The sequence below is a fragment of the Hippocampus zosterae genome, chromosome 17 (genome assembly GCF_025434085.1).
Source record: "Hippocampus zosterae strain Florida chromosome 17, ASM2543408v3, whole genome shotgun sequence".
In the NCBI taxonomy this organism is placed as follows: domain Eukaryota; kingdom Metazoa; phylum Chordata; class Actinopteri; order Syngnathiformes; family Syngnathidae; genus Hippocampus; species Hippocampus zosterae.
In genome coordinates, this window is record NC_067467.1 from 4611991 (window position 1) to 4630411 (window position 18421).

The 18421-nt window shown below is 44.7% G+C and overlaps 1 protein-coding gene across 4 annotated transcripts in view; it reads left to right on the forward strand.

Moving 5' to 3' along the window:
• LOC127590068 (uncharacterized) overlaps positions 1-18421 on the forward strand; it is a 164151-nt gene that overhangs the window by 120208 nt on the left and 25522 nt on the right. Inside the window, exon 7 of one of the 4 annotated variants that reach the window (XM_052049493.1) lies at positions 326-474. The exons of the other annotated variants lie outside the window; for them this stretch is intronic. The gene's annotated coding sequence lies outside the window, so the exon portion shown is untranslated. Of the gene's footprint in view, positions 1-325; positions 475-18421 lie in introns of those variants that run through there. 4 annotated transcript variants of the gene reach the window in all.

Here is an 18421-nt window from a genome sequence, read left to right on the forward strand (position 1 = left end):
GCACGCACACACACACACACACACACCTGGTTTACATATAACACAGCACATAGTCACCAAAAAGCACGTTACTTGAATTTGACGGTGTGTATAGCACAGGTTGCCCATGTTATTTTTATTCCCCCCCGCCCCCCCCAAAAAAGTGTGAGATATGACTTACTACGACACGGATGGCCTTTAATATCTTTTTAGGTTATCTCTTGCAGGAATTGGAAGAAACCTTAATGAGAAAATGCTTGAAACAAAGAAACAAATTTTTTCTGCTTTCCAACTTATACTAAAAAAAAATGTTTTTTTCTTCTTTTTTTATGTTTTCTTGTAACAGAACAGAATGTGAATAACCAGGAGAAAACCCCATTGAAGCGTTGGGAAAAACACACGAATTCCACACAAGAAAAGCCTGGACCGAGTTCCAAACCCGGAACTTCAAGACTGCAAGGCAGACGGGCTCACCGCGAGATCACCGTGCCCCCCACCACCACTCAGGTAAAGAAACCATATATCATATCCCATCCGGATTTTTTTTTTTTCTCAATGCCAAAATGTTGACTTGTTTTGGCAAAATCGGACATCCGGTCCCTGAAATGAAACATCTCCTACATAAAGACTGAATAGCATCTTCATGTGTCCCGTGGCACTTCACAATATTTATGCACGCCAGTGCGTTTGGATTACAGCGTTCTCACTAAACCCCCGCCATACCGGCGGTGTAATTGTTTCCATTCTCATTTGGTACGCTCGGCATTAAGGCGCTTTAGCAAACGCTGGCATTGTATTTCTAATGGCATGAATACGTTACATTATGTAAATGAGGACCTCCAGGTGCCATCTCTTAAAGGCTTCCCGCACAGCTTGAAACACTTGCGCCACATCCATTTCCTGACGACTCTAAACGCGCTCCTCGCCTCCGCCGACGCACTTTGCCTGTTTGTTATGGGAACTGCCGATACACCGCAACACAGAGACACCTGATACTTTGTTTGCGTTGCGGGTGATGGAAAAATGAAAAAAAAAAAAAAAAAAGATGTCCAAACTAGCTGAGATTTGTGAACGCCTGTTTCTCATTTCAAGGGGCCCAATGTAAACGTCGCTCGGTTGCACATAAGAAAGAAAAAAAAAAGCTGCGGCGCACCAATGGCTACTGTCACCGCACCTTTAGAAAGACACTTATAAGACTTCGTATTCCACCAAAATTGGACATGGTCCCGGCAAAAAGACGCATGTACGTGTGTGGATGCGGATGCTAATTTTTAGTAAAATTCGACTGTTTTGAAATTTTCATTTCCAAATTATCTAACCTTGACAGCTTCAAGGTTACATTAATAAGCATCCATCCGTTTCCTAAGGGATGTAACAATAATATAAGTGTGCGGTGGGTGTAAAAATAATGTGCGTGGTTGGGGGGGTGGTGGGGAACGAGTAAGAATACATTACATTTATTACATTTTTTTTGGCAGGCCATCCCGCCGTCCCATTCTGGTGGCTCAACCCCCCCACTCTCCCCACCCCCAGCCCTTCCTTGCTCTAAAAGCTTTTTTAATTATGGCAGCCATTAAAGAAAGGGAGGCAGGAGTGTCTCTTGGCTTGGTCTGATGGCATTGTGCAGGGTGCGCATACACACACTCGCATACTTAAAGATGCACGCAGGTCACTCGAAACAAGGCAAGCGGCACTTGGCAGAACAATATCTTTACAATGGACGCGAGGCCGTTTTGCACAAATGTAAAAGTAAATCTTTAAAACACTGTTTGTGTGTGTGTGTGTGTGTGTGTGTGTGGTGCTACAAGCTAAAAAATAAATTGTAGCTAAAGATAGCAGACAATATGAGTCACCCTCTTAAAAGTATTGATCGGTAACCATAAAGCAAGAAAAAAAAACCATGCAAGATGGTGATATAAATTTTTAAGAAGACGAATGAGGCCCCACCGTGTTGCAAATGTGTCTGTTTTCCAAGACAGTAATCCTATTGTCACAACCACTAAGAGAGGAACCCACCCTTCCTCTGACGCCCCCCTCCCCGCTGGATTCACGGTGGCCTCCAATGGGAAGCTTCCATCCCCCCTTGAGGAGGGGCACAGGCTGCTCTACGCTATTAGGTTACCCGCGCTTCCCAGAGGTGCTCCCCCGAGGTGTCCGTATGTGAATTATGGGTGATACGCAGGGCGAGGTTCAGGCGTTGGTCCGATTAAAAGACCGCGCCTGCTTTAAAAGGTTGGTCTTTGAGTCACAACAATAGCCCTCGAAACCTCGCCTGCGCCAGGCCTTGAAGTCAGAAACCCTCTTGGCCGTTGACCTTACCCGGCGGTTTTGACACCCCCCAGCTGATGATGTTTCTACTTTGATGGTGTCATAGAACTACACGGGCCATATGGCGCGACCCGCTGGGACAACATTACCTTTATATAGATGCTCTTGTGTGATGTATAGGCGGGAACATATAATGAGGTTATCTGGACTGGCCCACAAGGGCTTGACTTCTTTTGTCTGGCTTGTAATTGTGCATGTAACAGGTTCTGGATCGTAAAAAAGTGCCGAGAAGGATGTCACGGCATTGTGTGGGATAGAATGAAATCTAGACTGATCCAACAGGTTTGGATTTGGGGGGGAGAGAGAGAGAGAGATTTCCCCCTCAAAAAGGCCTCTGAGAAAAAAAATTCAACCAGTTAGGTATGAATGCTATTTTTAAAAAAACAACATTATACAATAAATGGGCAGTCAAGTTATCGTCATTTACAGCGGTATCCATTTTGTAATAATGAGTGGTAGAAAGCTGCCATTTTACTTCATTTTCACCACCGATGTCTTCTATAAACACTGCAGAAATGATGAAGGAATACGTGCTCGGCGTGCATGATGGCTGAGAGGCAGGTGTCTCCTCTAATGGCTGCAATCAACCTCCCACCATTCACACAATAACGCGAGCACACGCACTTTCTTTCATGCCCACACACGGAGTGTATGATGATAATGAGGTTGCGAAAACGACAAAGAAGAGGGGCGCACCGCAGGCGGCTGATATCGATCCGAGATCCCAATCGCATCACCGCGACTCTATTTCACTTCGCACGCATCCAATTACGCTGGACCATGATGGGCGTGCAGCGGGGAGAGATGAGATCACACACACAAACACACGCACGCACACACACAGATTAATAGCCTCATGAAAGTGCTCCCCCAATCGTTTGAAAATTTAGGTTTTGTCTTCAGGGACGGTCTGAAATCCTGATTTCCTCGGCCAACTAAGTGATTATTCCCAAATGTCCCCAATGTTTAACTTGTCTATCTGTAGTTATCGCACTGCCTGTCTAGCTAATTTTCTCACTATCCATCTGTCTGTCTATTTTGATAGCTAAGTCTGGTGTTGATTTATCCACCTATTTATCTCGCTAGCTATCGAGCAAAGCTTTCCACTTGACCCTGAAGGCAACACCTGACATAGCTAGCTAGCTAGCTAGCTTGTGATCTGTCTACTTTGTAGCTGTCTAGCTAGCTAGCCACATTACATGAGCTAGCTATGTCAAGGATAGGTGGAAATCCTTGTTTTTATTCCACAAATGTACAATTGTTTCAAATTGTTGTACATTTTTCATCCATCCATCATCTCTCCATTTGAGTATTTTGAACATTGCCTTCGGGGATTGTCTGTAATCCTATCTTTCGACATAATGATGACCGTAAGGATGGAAAGCTTGCTTGTTGGATCTTCTGGCTGCGGATCAAACGCCATAACTTGTTGGACTCAAAAGAAGAAGAAAAAAAAGGAAGATTATGATTAAGAATGAAGACCATCTCAGAATAACATGTGACAATGATTTTAAGGACCTCGGTAACTCTTTGACCGTAGAAGGCCCCCCACCCCAGGATGTGAGAAAGTGTTGCGGAGTGTTCAACATGTTTGGGTGGCTTCCTGCTGTGAGTGCAGGTGTGTCCGTGGAGCGTTGCGGGATGCAGGCTCTCTCGTGTACAGGGATGATACATTCAAAGACCTCCCCGCTGTCACTCTGTCAAAATCAGACGTGAAGTAGAAAAACACCTGTCCAGCTCATTTTAATGCACCTTGGTTTGTTTGCCGACAAGGATTACCTGACAATATATTACATGAAATATAGACATATTTTAAAATTATGTTAAAGTTCTACTGTTGTGTATTTTAAAAAAGGATGAATAGGATGGATGTAAGACAACATCATTAAGTATGATGATCCATTTTTTCAGGTCGTAGTTTTCGGTATTTGATTAGCATTCGAATGCTGAGCGAGGCGTGTTTTCGGCACATACTGCGGCCACGCTTGCGGCGTTTGAAAATGGAAAATAACGGCTTGGTTATTTTTGCTTTACAGGGCCTTTCAATTGATTTGAAAAATGAACAACTGTAGATGAGCATCCATTCATGTTTTCTTGCGTTTTGGAGATTTTAATTGGGGATTAAAGGTCATTGGCAGCAGCAGCGGGCAACGGCGCAAACATGTGCAAGCAATCAACTTTCTCAGTCTTGTCCCTTCCTTCGCCGTCATTTGCGCCTCGTTGAAAAACCGCCGGTCGAGTCTGTCAAGCCTGCCCTCGGCCCATTACAGAGGTCACCTGGATTCGCCTCGTGGACCGACGGGAACACGAGCAGGAGTGTAAAGGGATATAAAGCGAGCGAGTCACGCTGGGATTTCCACTGGACTTCTCACAAGGAAGGAAAGGCTCGTGACTAATGGCTTGTTTACACACTTTGGATCTTTGGATTGGCGTAATTGCCCTCCGACTCGATCAATCAAAGAATCAATCAGCTTAAGTAAACATATTAATCATTTTAAGATTCCTAGTTTTCTGAGAGCCGTGTCGGGTCGAGTCAGCATGCGAGCAGGAAGTGACGGGTTACGATAGCAGGCCAAGTCTCGGTCCTTTCAATCAGCCACCGGATCACTTAACCCGGATTTCCTCCGGAGCTTCACGGGTTTAAGGTGGGGCGGCTATGTGGCTTAGCGACGACGTGGACCACGACCTCATGGAAAACTGAGAGAGCTGAGCTGTCCTGGAAGGTTTTGTAATTCAGCCTTGGTATTCATTTTGTTGTCTGTGGCCCCTTTTACACTGTCTGTCCACCGCCTGTTTTTCTGGGGACGGGGGGCTCTTTTCTGTGTCGCCGTTTTGGCGTATCAAGTGATCATATGCCTGTTACATCTGTAATGCCGCAATATTGTGGAAACGCAACATTACCTGCCCCCCCCGTCCGCTCCCCACCTCCCTAGCCTTGGCTGAGTATTCCAGAAATTGGATTCTGTCCTCCCTAAGTGGACAGTGTGATGGTTCTCTTTCTCCTGGGATGTCACTGCAATCCCAAAATGGCAACCCAAATTGCATATTCGCACCTCGGATGTTAAGTGGTCGCCGACCCGCCAGCTGCCCGCGCTGGCGTCCACTCGGGGCGAGAGGCTCCAATAGGCCATCTACCCGTCAGCGCCACAAAGTCTTCTCGGCAGCTGAGGCTCGCCGGTGGTCCTGGAGAGCAGAGCCTCTCCGGAGCACCGCCGTTGCTGCCTTTCCATCATTAGCGGATTTACAGGCCAATCGTAGAAATGTGGCGGCTCGCCCAAATAAAAATTGGACCGGAGGATTGCGCAGCAGCTCTGTTTGAAAGTGGCAATCTTTCCGCAGATTGCAGCAGGGGGTTGGAACAACACCTTGTAACTTGGGGCTCAAAACCAACCACCAGAGCCCAATAATAAGTCCAAGCACTTTACTTCAAGTCGTAATGGGAAATACCTAACCTGAACCCCTAACCAGCGTTGAAGTCCAATTTCGGAATCATGACCAGAACAAAGCTTCATTTGAAATCACCATGTGGGCTTACAACTCAAGCCTGTCATGCAAACGGTTGCTAGAACCACCCCTTGATACCCTACCACCCGCTTGAAAACCTAATTTGTCACGCAAACCTCTTTTTTGGAAAACTGCAACCTGATTTGAAACACCCACCCACTTAACCATAGCTTGAAATGCTTCTTTGAAAAGCTCAGCCTGGCTTGAAACCCCCTCAACCAATCTTGGAATCTTATTTTCAAATTTCCACTCGAGCTTACTTTGAATCCATATGCAGACTAACTTGAAACCTGGCCTGAAAACCTTTTTTTGAAACACCAACCTTGGCTTGAAACCCTAATCCTGCCTTGAAATCAGAGTTCGAGACCCTAACAATGGCTTGAAACTCAACTGAAAGACCCAAATCCAGGTTTGAAACCCTGATTTAAAACCTTAATCCTGAATCTCTAACTCTGGTTTGCAGTCTGACTTTGAAACCCAGAATGACCCTTGAAATCTGAATTTGAAACCCCTAGTTTGTAAGACAAACAAGGGTTATGTCCATGTTATTTCAAAACCCTACCCTCGTTGGAAAACCAAAACCCCAGTTTGAAGCCCTACCTGCAATCTGGGACTGTTACCCTGGCGTGCACGTTGTAACGTCTGCTTGTGGATGAAGTAGCAGAGAGAGCCAAGTCCATTCCAGTAATTAGCCTGAGCCTGATGTGGGCCAGGCGGCGGCTGGCTCTTCTCAGGCTCACCTCCTAATGGCATCCGCAGAACCATCTTTAAGCGTTAGCGCTCCTGCCGAGCCGGCATGCATGCAAAACAGGTATGTAAGATTTACGTGGGGACTCTAATGTAGTCTGGATGGCGGGAATGAAGAGGGTCTGGACTTCACTCCCGTTTCCGCGTGACGGTCCCAACAAAGCGGGGAAAAGACAGATGTATTCCCAACCGCCAGCGGCTTCCTGTCTTCATGACCCCCCTCGCCCCCCATCCCTCCACCCTCAACAGACCATGACAGCCGCTCCCCGTCTTGCAACGGGTACCGCCAAACGCATACCAGAGCGCGATGACACACACTCGTCAGGTAACCTCTGGCTGACGAACGCCGTATGTTACCGACACCAACCTCTCACACAGGAAATGGTACACTTTGCACTTTATTGGTCTTTTTACGTGTCTGTTCCACTGTCTAAATAAGCTATAAAGCCACCAGGAAAAAAAATTGTTCCTTGGGATGAGGTAAAGGTCATCGCAGTCCAAAAAACTTTCAAACACATTCTCACTAACGGACAATGCGGGTTGTCCTCCCTTTTACGAAAGGAGTTCCATTTCATTTGCGGTGATGTAATCTGAATTTGTAAAAAGTGTATATATTTGAGCGCGAAACATGTTTTGGCTATAAAACAAAAGAATGTTGGACTAGAACAGAATAGAATCTACTCCTGTTTGCGTCTTTGCTCGCAGGAGGCCCGCGAATGAAAGTTTTGGAACGATGGTTGGCGGTCTGCTGACATCCGGAGGTGTCACACTTGATAAAAGTTTTCAAATGGGAATCTGGGCAATATTTCGGGCTATTCTTTTAATATTTTAAGTCCTCTCAGGGGGTAAAAAAATGAATGCGAGCTGACTTGTCAACAGTATTGACGGTGAGAAGGAAAACAGCACGGGTAATCTGAGCAGCCAGACTGCTGATCACATGTCAAGTCACAAGCGGTGAACATTAACCTAAGCAAATATTGAGACAATATTTTCAACCCAACCCACTAAAAGTTGCCTTTGTAATTCCTAGTGAAAAAGAGAATTGTTTGGTGTTTATCGGAACAGGGCATTTAAACTCAGCCCTGTGCCGCTTCGCCAAACAATGCAAATGATCACTTTGGAAGCCTGAGAAAACTGAGAAAACTGAGAAAAAAACGTCAATCCTCAGTATGCCACGTTAATATTATTTTTTTGCACAGGATATGTCATAAATCCCTGTCTACGTGTGTTGCGCCATCATTTGTGTTCCAGTATTCATTCGTTTCAGGATTATAACACCGAAAGGTATGTTAGTTTTCCGTTAGGCGATCTACGCCGTTTCCAATTATGTGTCAGCATTAAGCTAGCCGGTGTTAAGGACGTAGCAATGGTACGATAAGCCATGGTGCCTTCGTGTAATGCCTTTTTCTTGTCTAATCGAGTGTGGCGATGATGTCCTCATAAAAAGTTTTTTTTTCTAAAGGTATGCATACAATCAATTGTATTTTTTAAAACAATTTCAGATCACTATATGTCGTTCTAAAGGTCAACTTGCCAAGCACTGATCGAAGTAGTAGTTGGATTGATACATCAATGGATATTCTTTCCACCTCTAGAGTTTATTTTATTCATTTATGGGGGGGTGTGGCCTTCCAGTTTTTGGAAATCTTGAAGGCGGATCATTCAGTCTATTGTCGAAGTGTGGTCCTCTGAGGTTGTCGTAACCACAGGCCGCATGTTGGTTGGCATGTCTGCCACTTTTTTAATAATCTTCTAAGGAGCGGGGTTGCAACCTTGCATCGTCGGTGTCGGGGCGCCGGCAATTCTCTGTGGCGTCCATAAAACGGTTGGAAAAAAGAAAAAGGCCCCTTCGGAACATGATCACTGCGGTGTGCTGATTGCCATGTTATGCGAAACGTTTGGAAAAACTTGACAAATGGTGACTGTATTTTAATGACATAATACGAGCGTAGTACATCAGCGGCCATCTTGGAAATGTTATTTTTGGATGAACAAGCCTGAATCAGCACTTGGAGCTAACGTTGGTGGTTTTGTGCGTAATCTTTGGTTTTACTCTGAATTATATGTTTGTTTAAGAATTTTTGACACGTGTCAGATTCCCTGTGATTGACTCGCAGCTCCAGCTGATTTTGTTGTTCATTTACTGATGGCGAGGCTTATTCTGCTGTCCCAAACACTGACATATGGAAATATCGAAAGAAATAAGTTGGTCAATAAATCGTCAATTAAAACAAGTAAAATGACTCCAAAGTCAATGTAATCCGATTGTCAAGGTACCATGAGTGAAATTACGACTAATCCCCAAACTGTCCTGGTGGATCCAGTGACAAGGGTTGCAGTTGAAGTCGGATTGATCTCTTTGTTGGCTGACCCTGATTGGTTCATCTCTGCCAAATCCCAACTTCCACCAACCCCCTCACCCCCATCGATCCGATCCCTTTCTTGTAAGTGTTTCCATAAATCCCCCCTCCCCCACCCCCCACCTTTCATCTCCCCATCGAGCATAATTCCTGCAGACAGCACCTTTGCTCTTCTCCATCAGCTGTTGAAGTGTTTTGCCCTTCCTGGATTCCTGCACCCTCTCGAGTGCCTCTTATGAGATGGATTGAATTCTGCCCCTAATTGCATTTGTGTCCCCTCAATTTGATTTTTGGAGGGGGCGGGGCTATAAAGGGGCTTGTCATACTCAGAATCTGTTACTCTTTCATACTACCAATTTTTATTGTACTTTTAAGAACTGTTAGTCAGACGTCGGCTACAGCAGGCGTGTGATTTTTTTTTTTTCCCTGATGTTGAATCCATTCTGAAACCTTCCTGGAGAAAGTTTTTTGGGGGGTCTGCTTAAGTGTGAAACATCTGCGTAAATCATTTTTATATCCATGTGTGAGTGGATGCAAACATGATCGCTTGCAAAGTGAAAATAAATGTTTTCTTAATTCGACACGTCCTAGAGCCCCCACCCACTCAGCTGTCCACTGTCAATCAAATAACATGCAACTTAGTCTACCGTATTTCCTACGCTGACAAATAACTCCATGTTTGAGCAGCTACAACCAGTACAAACCCTTGATCCACTCACTGGCTGCCATGTTTGACTTTTAAAAAAACAACAACAACAAAAACTCACTCTTGCACTTTCTCTCCATGACTTGTGTGCCCTCACGGCCGACAATGAGGCGCTCTAACGCCTGTTTGAAGCCTCCTTGCACAGCCTGCCTGTGACATATTTTTTTAGCCTCATTGGCTCCCGTGTCGGATGTGGATGTCGATTTTTGCTCCGGCGCAGGCAAAAAAAAAAAAAAAATCCATCTGAATGATTGGATATGTTTGAAAATCAATAGGATTCATGCTCACACTAATTTGAGGCCGTTGAGCGGACATGTGCCGCATATAAATGTTGCCCTGCGAGTGAAATAAATAAAGTGCATCGACGTGTAACGAAGTGTATTTAATAGGCAAGGATATGTCCTATTACGGTAAGTGTGCGTGGCAGTAAAAAGCAAATCGGAACCCTCAGAAGACTCGAGCGCAACCGGCCACACAAAAGGAATTGCGATGAAAATCTCCCCGCGTGTTATTTCAATCAAATACTTTCCACGTCGTAAACGTCAAATCCAGCCCCCAACGTTGACCTTTGATAGATAAGCGTCAGCGGTTCATTGCGAGGTTCACCCCTTCGAGTCTTTCAACTGGCGCGGCGGTCGATCCTCCGCCTCGCCTCCACTTGAAGAGAAAAAGTATTTACTAGAATTGGAAAAGCAGCAGAGACCGAGCAGCTGCTTTCGCCGGGATGCATGCCAGACATTGTCTTGCTGACGCAAAGATACAAGCGAGCATGAAAGCAGACGATTGCAATCTGTAGAAAGAATCCACACCGCCCCCCCCCCCAAAAAAGAAAAAAATAGCCCATAGGACGTGGGCATCAGCCACATTTATTGTGCACTTTGTGATGGTTCCAGAAACACTGGAAATAATCCAACGAGGATACTCAAGAAAGTAAAAGACTGAGAAATAATCCACACAGTCAAAAATTTCAAATATGAACGCAACGTTGTGTGATTTATGACCCCCCCCCAACCCCACGTTTATTTTATCCGACCCCCGACCAGGCGGCCAGCGGCAGGGGCTACCGGCGACTGATGTACTGCCTTCTTAATCAAACACAAGCTGATTAAATTATCCGGCTGATTTACAGCACATGCTTCCGCCCCCTTCCTCGCCGTCTGCCCGCCTGGTACGTAACTCAAGACAACGTGAACTCTACGTCTTTATTTCGCATGGTTGGGTTAAGCCACTAAACGTATATTTCAAGTGAAGCAAAATCATTCTTCTCTCATCTAATTCTCCGTTATTAGTTTAGGGATCAATTGCCGTTGCGTTCCAGACCGCATGGCTTGTTTTGCGGAAAGACAATCAGATTTTTAAAAAAAAATGTTATTCTGTCAGCTTAAAAGTTTTCAATGTGTCTGATCCGTGATGTCATCACTACTATGACAGTGGACGTTAGCTGCATTTAGAAAGCAAAGATTGTCTTGACGTCACCCCTTTTTGTGTGTGCGCGGAGCTGACATCTTGTGGTGCCTCGTCTGCAAGGGGTGCGTCAGCACAAAAACGTGGCGTATGCAACTTTCCAAGCTCAGATGCATCACGGGTGAAAAGGGCATGGAAATGTGTTCCAAGTCAGCTGCGTGATCGCCCCCCGCGTATTTTTTATTGCTTTTCGAGCCCATGGCTAGTGGTCGAGGTGATGCTGGGCAATGGCGGCTGGTGGAATTTTCACCATGTTTTGACTGTTGCACATTCTGTAAGTAAAAAAAATGTAACCACTCTGATCTAATTATTAATTACAACTGCCATAAATAGAAATAAACATAATGATGGACTTGCTTTTAGTTGCTGTTGTTTGTGTGGCAAGTCCTCGGACATTGACGTTTGCCGTTGGTGCATTCCGGAAGCCTCGTTTTTCTAAATCCAGCATGTTGTAGATGCTTTGCCATCCCCTCCACGCCGGCGTGCACACAATTACGTCTGATGTAATGAAATCACAATGCACTGTTCTGGCTAATGGAGGCGCCGGCGAGCGAGGTCAACGAGTGGACGCCGCAGCTGCCTGTTAATCTTTTTTTTTTTTCTTCTTCTTCTTTTTTCTTCCCACGAGAGCACCTGTGTGCATTTCCCCGGGTGAAACCGCGTCTACACGTGTTAAACCTCCAAGAGCGACACATGTAAAGATGACAAGTACATATTTACTTACTGAGACAAGCCATCTCACCATTGTAAAATATTTATGAGACGCGCGCTTGTGTGTGTGTGTGCCTGTGTGTATATATACTGCATTATAAAAAGATGATCTAGTCATTGTGCATTTGATGAAGGGATGGCAGCCTCCCTCGTGGATGAGCCGAGAGCCGCGGTCCTCTCGCCGCACAGCGCTTGCGAAGGTTGTTCGAGTGGCTTGCCCGAGCGCCGCAATAAATCACACGACTAATGAAAAGGCCGCCGGGAGTGGATTAGTGAAACTGAAGGTGGCTCATGTGAAGGTCACGCTGTGTACTTCACCTCGCAACATCAAATTTAATATGGTTGTTTTAGGCTTGTGAATAAGCCTTTGATAGTTTTGTTCTCGTTGTAGCGCTGTAGAGTGAACCTGCAAGGGACACGTTGCAAGACCCGGCCACCGTGGGCAGAATTTGGAAAGACCATATCCCAAAAAAAACATTTTTTATATTGTTTTTCCCCTCTCACAGACTATAAAAAAAAACCAAAGTAGTAAATTGTATGACTGTAAATTCTACATTGTCCAGGCAAAAACATAACAAGCATAACCCCCCCCCCCCCCCCGCAAAAAAGGCTCCTGTTTAACTCAGATGATCGCTAATCTCTCGAAACATACACAGGTTAAAATAAACCTACCATAAATCCCCCCAAAATTGCACAGATTACAATACCACTAGCATAAAGCCCTCAAATGTTGCTTCAGTTTAACTCTAAATCCCCCCGAAAGTCGTGCAGGTTGAAATAGGGCTCCCGTAAATCAAACAAAGGTCCCCCAAATGTTCCTCAAATAAGACTGCCATGAATTCCACAAAAGTTGCGCAGGTTAAAAATTATGACCAAATCCCCCCCAAATTGCTCAGGTTAAAAAATGTAATTTAAAAAACGACAAAGCAAAATCCCCAGAAGTTGCACAAATTACTAGTCGGCGTCAAAAGACCGAAATAAATCAGCATCCAAATCAAAAGGCATCTCGGTCTGGATCAGCTGCAGTGGACAATCTGTTTATCATCCGCTTTTATGACCGCATCGTTTTTATCTAAAAGAAAATTGTACTCTGCGCCAAACCCTGCAGTAGTGCAGCATAAAAGGACGAATGATTCCCGACATGAAGCCACAAATCAGACATTTTTAAGGAGTAGTGGGGGGCGACAATTGCAGCTCAATTTTCTATTTGTCATCTCTGACGTTCAAGCCCCTGGTTTGTTTTTTTTCGACATCAATTTCCCGCTGCATGTTGTTGTTGATTCAAAGTGCGAGTTTAACTCGGACCATAAAAAACCTTCCAGTATTTATTTTGTTTATTTCCCTCTTGCTCTAATGGCTCCCAATAAACTTGAACGCGGCGGAAACAAGACCCCTGAGTCTAAGGCTTGTTATGAACCCTATTGATCACACGGACAACGGACTGTCCCAAAGCTTTTAGTCGCATGCGACCAGCCGAGCTTCTCATTTCTAATCACGATCAGGCCTGTTCCTGGATTATTATGAACGTGCAAATTTGAATACATCTGCGGAAAGAACGCTGCGCTTCCGTTTGCCAAAAGGCCTTTGGCATCCAAGACTGGCGCTTTTGTTGGCCACGGAAAGTTGAATTGCTAAGACTGGCTGCACAACCTGCGGTGACATGTGCTCAAACTGAATGAAAATACAAAATAAAATAGGAAAAATGGAAAATGGTGAGAATAGACAATATGAAGTGGCGCGGGGAGGGGATGCAAAATAGGTTCTTTGTATATTTGGTGCGCAATCACTCAGAGGCTTTCAGTGGCTTTATAACAAGCAACTGGCTCGATATAATTCACTGTGAACTATGTTGACGTCATTTTTTATGTCCCTCGTAGTTTTTGCGGTTTTAATCATGCAGTTGCTCAATCGATTCAAAAGAAAGACCACAATTGGCATTTCCTTGAAAGACTTAATTTTTAGTCACGTTGTGGTCAGCCCTTTGGCCAGTCAGGTCCCCGCAGGTCACCGTTCTCTCGGTTCCGCACCCTCTGTGGCAGAGATGGACGGAGCAAACTAACGTCTCCCGACAGATGTGCGAAGGGCGGTCAGGCCTGGCCGCGCATTTCTGAAAAGAACACCAGAAAATGTGTCAGAGAAAGGAAGAGAATTCACAAATTGACCCAACAGTGCCATTCCGCCAGGTCAGATTAACTTTCAAGCCCAATTAGCGGCTGTCGGGACTTTTTCCGAGGCTTGATGGATGATTCCACGTGGGAGTTAACGTGACACGCTCTACCGCAACTCCGTATTATCTTCTGCGTCCAGTTCCTTGAGCTCCACAACGTTACCTGAGATCTGGGCCTCACTTATCAGCATGTGGTGAGCAGCCATTTGCTTTGTGGGCCGGCAAAACAGCTTGTAATGAATTTCTTGTCAGCTTTTTGCGGCCTCCTGCATCTTCATAGTAAAAAGTTTGATTGATGACTCTGGAGTCACCCCTGGGTTGAATTTCTGAGTATCGTGTGCTCAGGCAGATGTTTGTGTTTGAAATGTACTTGAATAGACATACAGGTGCAATAATTTGACATACAAGTGGCCTTGTACAGGTACAAAGATTGAGAATGTAAAGTGAAAGGAAATATGATCTCTCGAGTTCTGGTCAGGGCTCAAGCAGAAGCATTTCTGGACCTTGGGGGATGAAACAGCTCTGTCATCCATTCCTTCCGTTTTCTCCTGCTTCCGAGTGAAGTGATCGGAAGAAAATGATGTTCTCTTGTCAGAGAGTGTCGCTTGCCATTCGGCGGAGCAGCTCTCCATTGATCCATCTTCTCCTGCTATCAATCAAAGCTGGCACTGGAGTAATGTGACCTTCTTATTATCAACACTTGAGCCTTTTGGACTTACAGGATAGAATGGCTCCTTATCCATACATCCATTTCTCCTCTGCTGACCAGTGAAGCGAGTACAGTACTAGAAAAAAGATGTTTGACTTGTTCTAGTCGGCTCTGGGTCAAAATTGTCACTTGAGGGGTCTTTAGTCGTCGTGTTGTAATACTTGAGACCTGAGAACGCATTTTAAAAGGTTGTTGTCTTGTCTCTGACTTGACTTCCAAAATTCCTGGTCTTGTCCCGGTCTCAGACAAACCAGACTCGGGACTTAACATCAAGACCAGCACTAATGTGCTATTCTTTAATTTAATTCTTGTGATAATAATTTAGATGTTCTTAACCCCCGTGCCACCGCCATAAGTCTTGTGACATAGACATTTGGTCTTGTCACAATCTTGGCTTCTCTCAGGCATGGTCTTGTCTCTGTCTCAGCTTGTCTCGGCCTTGGCCTTGACTCAGTCTTGAAAAGTTTTTGATCTTATCACAAGCTCTGTGAGTGTGCAAGTCTTGGTCTCGGATAATGTGGTTTTAGGCACAACGCTAGTTTTTAGACCAGTAGAGCCCTGCATCTGGAGAGCTCTGCTTTAGACACTTGATGGACCAAGTCTCAAATATCTTCATCCATCCAGCTTCTTGCCACTGGGGAAAAACATTATGATGTTCCTGATATGATCGGCACTCGAGCAGCAGTGTTTTGGGAGACTTTTTACTTGAATTTGAAATGCTGGACGAGTTATTGTTTTGAAGGAATGAAAAAAGTCGTGAAAAGATGTAGTCAGCATTTGAGAAGCGGCATTTGGGTCCACTGGAAGGTCTTTTGAGACTTGCTGGATCAGCGATGTACACCTTTGGCATTTAGAAAGATGAACGCAGCATTTTCTTACACACACAAAACTCCAGAATACACACCATTTACTTGTAAGAGCAAGTCTAAATAAGACAAGTTCATTTAAAAGTTACTTCAAGAAGGCTATCGAGTTCTGGTTCTTCATCGAATTAATCGCACAGCCTGCCTCAGCTTTATCACCACTTTATCTCGTTAAGAGCAGGCAGCAAATAGCAAAGCCGTCAGCAGAGGATTGAGGGCGAAGACTGACATGAAATGTCTCTGCAACAATATGGGAACGCGGTTTTTGTACCGCAGTAATTATCCGTTACAAGTGTCCCGTCTGGTCTGTACGGCATTTTGACTAATGGCTCCTCCTGAGCAAATTGATGTTGCAAAGTAGGAATCCATCAAAGATGTATCCTCTTTAAGTGGCTCCATGCCACACGCTGCGCAGCTATCGCAAATCGTTCTCCCTGCGGAATATGGTTTCAATAGAATTTTCAAGAGGCCTCAGGTCAGCAACCGCTAATGAACAAAGCCTAGCGATATTGCTAACATGCACTTGTGTGCTCTTTCTAATGAGGTCACATCAACAACGCAAATGGGTCTTTGTTTCAGTGACAATCCATTTTGGGCAAATACTTTTGCACTCCCCCTACCCCCTCCATCCCCCCCGAGTCAGTATAAACCAGGACATGGGAGGCCTCCTGGCAGGGAAGAAGTTAAGATTGACAAGTTGCTGGGGATGATGGGAGCCAAATGATGATTGGTTAAGCAGAATAAATGCCTGGCTTGTTAGACAAAACTGCAAACATTTGACTTTGATTTGACAATCAAGCACACACCCAGATGTCTGCCTTTTTTCTAAAAGCTTTCATTATGGGATCAATGCAGTCTGAAGGAAACTGATGATCGAGCCGAGCAAGATTTTGTGTTCTTTCAAGTGCAAAGGAAGGGCAGCCATGACAAACAAATCATCCACAAGCCTTCCAGCAGAATCTTTCATCCGCTTTTATGATGAAGCGTGTTGTATAAAAATGGATTTACAGATGACAAGAAGACACAAACAATGTTGGTTATTAAAAACAGCCATCAAAACTAATCTTAAAAGTCCACTTGATGCCGAGATACCGCAAGGATCCATACTGGGAGCACTAAAATTACGTCAGCAGTAGCTCTGCAGTCGTTCAAATCATCAGTTGAATTCCTCAAAAATTAAAAGGAACCCAGATAAACGCGATCCCTAAATCATCCTACAATTCTTTTACTCACGTGAGTGCCTCTTGAGCAAAAAAAAAAAAAATGCAAACGCATAGACTAAACAACTAAAATAGGTAATGCAGACCTTATATTAAATGACATTTTCTAATCTACCCCAGGGTTAAAAAAAAGGGTAAATTTAAATGAACCAACATAAATGAAGACGAATTCAAGTGTGTGGATGTGGTTCACGTCATCTGTTTCCAATGAATGCATCAGCATGGGTCATCTGTAATGCTTTATAACCACTCCAGCACTTTCTCAGAAGGAAGGTTTTGTGCAGAGGACCCCAAAAGACATTAATCACCCACTCGCCATAAATACGTACTAAACGTCCACATCTAAAGGATCGGAGTGTGGCATATACTTGCTGGACACTTTATTAGGTACACCTGCACAATGCGAGAATAATTTTGTCCAGAAAAAAATTCAAAATGAGATATTCTTGTTCTGGGAGCTAATCCACTTATACTGAAGTTTCTACGTTCATGTGCCACAAATAGTAAAAAATTGCCTAATTTGTTTTAATATCACTTGGGAAAAAAAAGACATTGACTCTGACGTATGGTGGCTCCAGTTTGTTGTGCGCGTCCATATTAATATTCTGTGGATTCATTGCAACCACTTGACAAAATACAATTGAGTAAATTCAAAATTCCCACGAGCTCCACCGCTATAAGAATAGTCGGACATGTTTTGCTAAATTGTCTGATATGTTTCTGTGTGGCAAAGGTGTCCCTCAGGGTTCTCTATGCAGCTGCTTAAATGGCTTTGCCCAAAGATGGAAATACTTTGGGAAACAAGAGGCTGGTGTTTACCCCCAAAAAGTAATTTTCTGCGCGTCGGTGCGCAAGCAGGTCAACGCGCTAAATGAAAACATGTGTGATTGTTGTTGTAGCGCACGCTTCAAGTGTGACAGCGCTTCGCACAGCTGGACGCCATCACGTCTTTTGCTCTTTCCTTCTGCGAGCTCGCATTCTGCGTCTCGCGTACAACCCTGCGCTGATGATGTGTCAATATTTTCCGATACGCACCCCACATTGCAAACTCAGTTGTGTAGTTGTAGCAGGTAATGAGCCACATCCTGCTTCACGAAGCCCTTGTGGCACGATGCCATTTTCTTGAAAATAAGAAATTGGCGATTGTTTCTGTCGTACTACGATAACTTTGTCTTCCTGCACATAAGGCATGCAAAAAAATAAATAAATCAAATGTGATGGGGGAAAAAACATGTCTCTAATTTTACAGTAAAAATAACTGGACGTGGGCAGCGCGGTGTTCCAGTGGTTAGCGCGTTGACCTCACAGGTCAAAGGTCGTGGGTTCAATCCCGGCTCCGGCCTTCCTGTGTGGAGTTTCCATGTTCTCCCCGTGCCTGTGTGGGTTTTGTCCGGGTACTCCGGTTTCCTCCCACATTCCGAAGATAGGCCTGCCCGCGGCCCTCGTGAGGATAAGCGAATTACAAAATGGATGGATGCATCTCATATACCTATTATACCTGAAGTACACACTCTTGCTCAGATTGTGTGCACCTGTATGGACACAAGGGCCGTTATGTCATTCTAATTTGAACGGGCGGGTGAGGGGCGAGCAGGTTCGACATGTATGGGACATCTTAGACCGGATCAAACATCTGCAACCGGGTCGATTCTGTGTTACCACG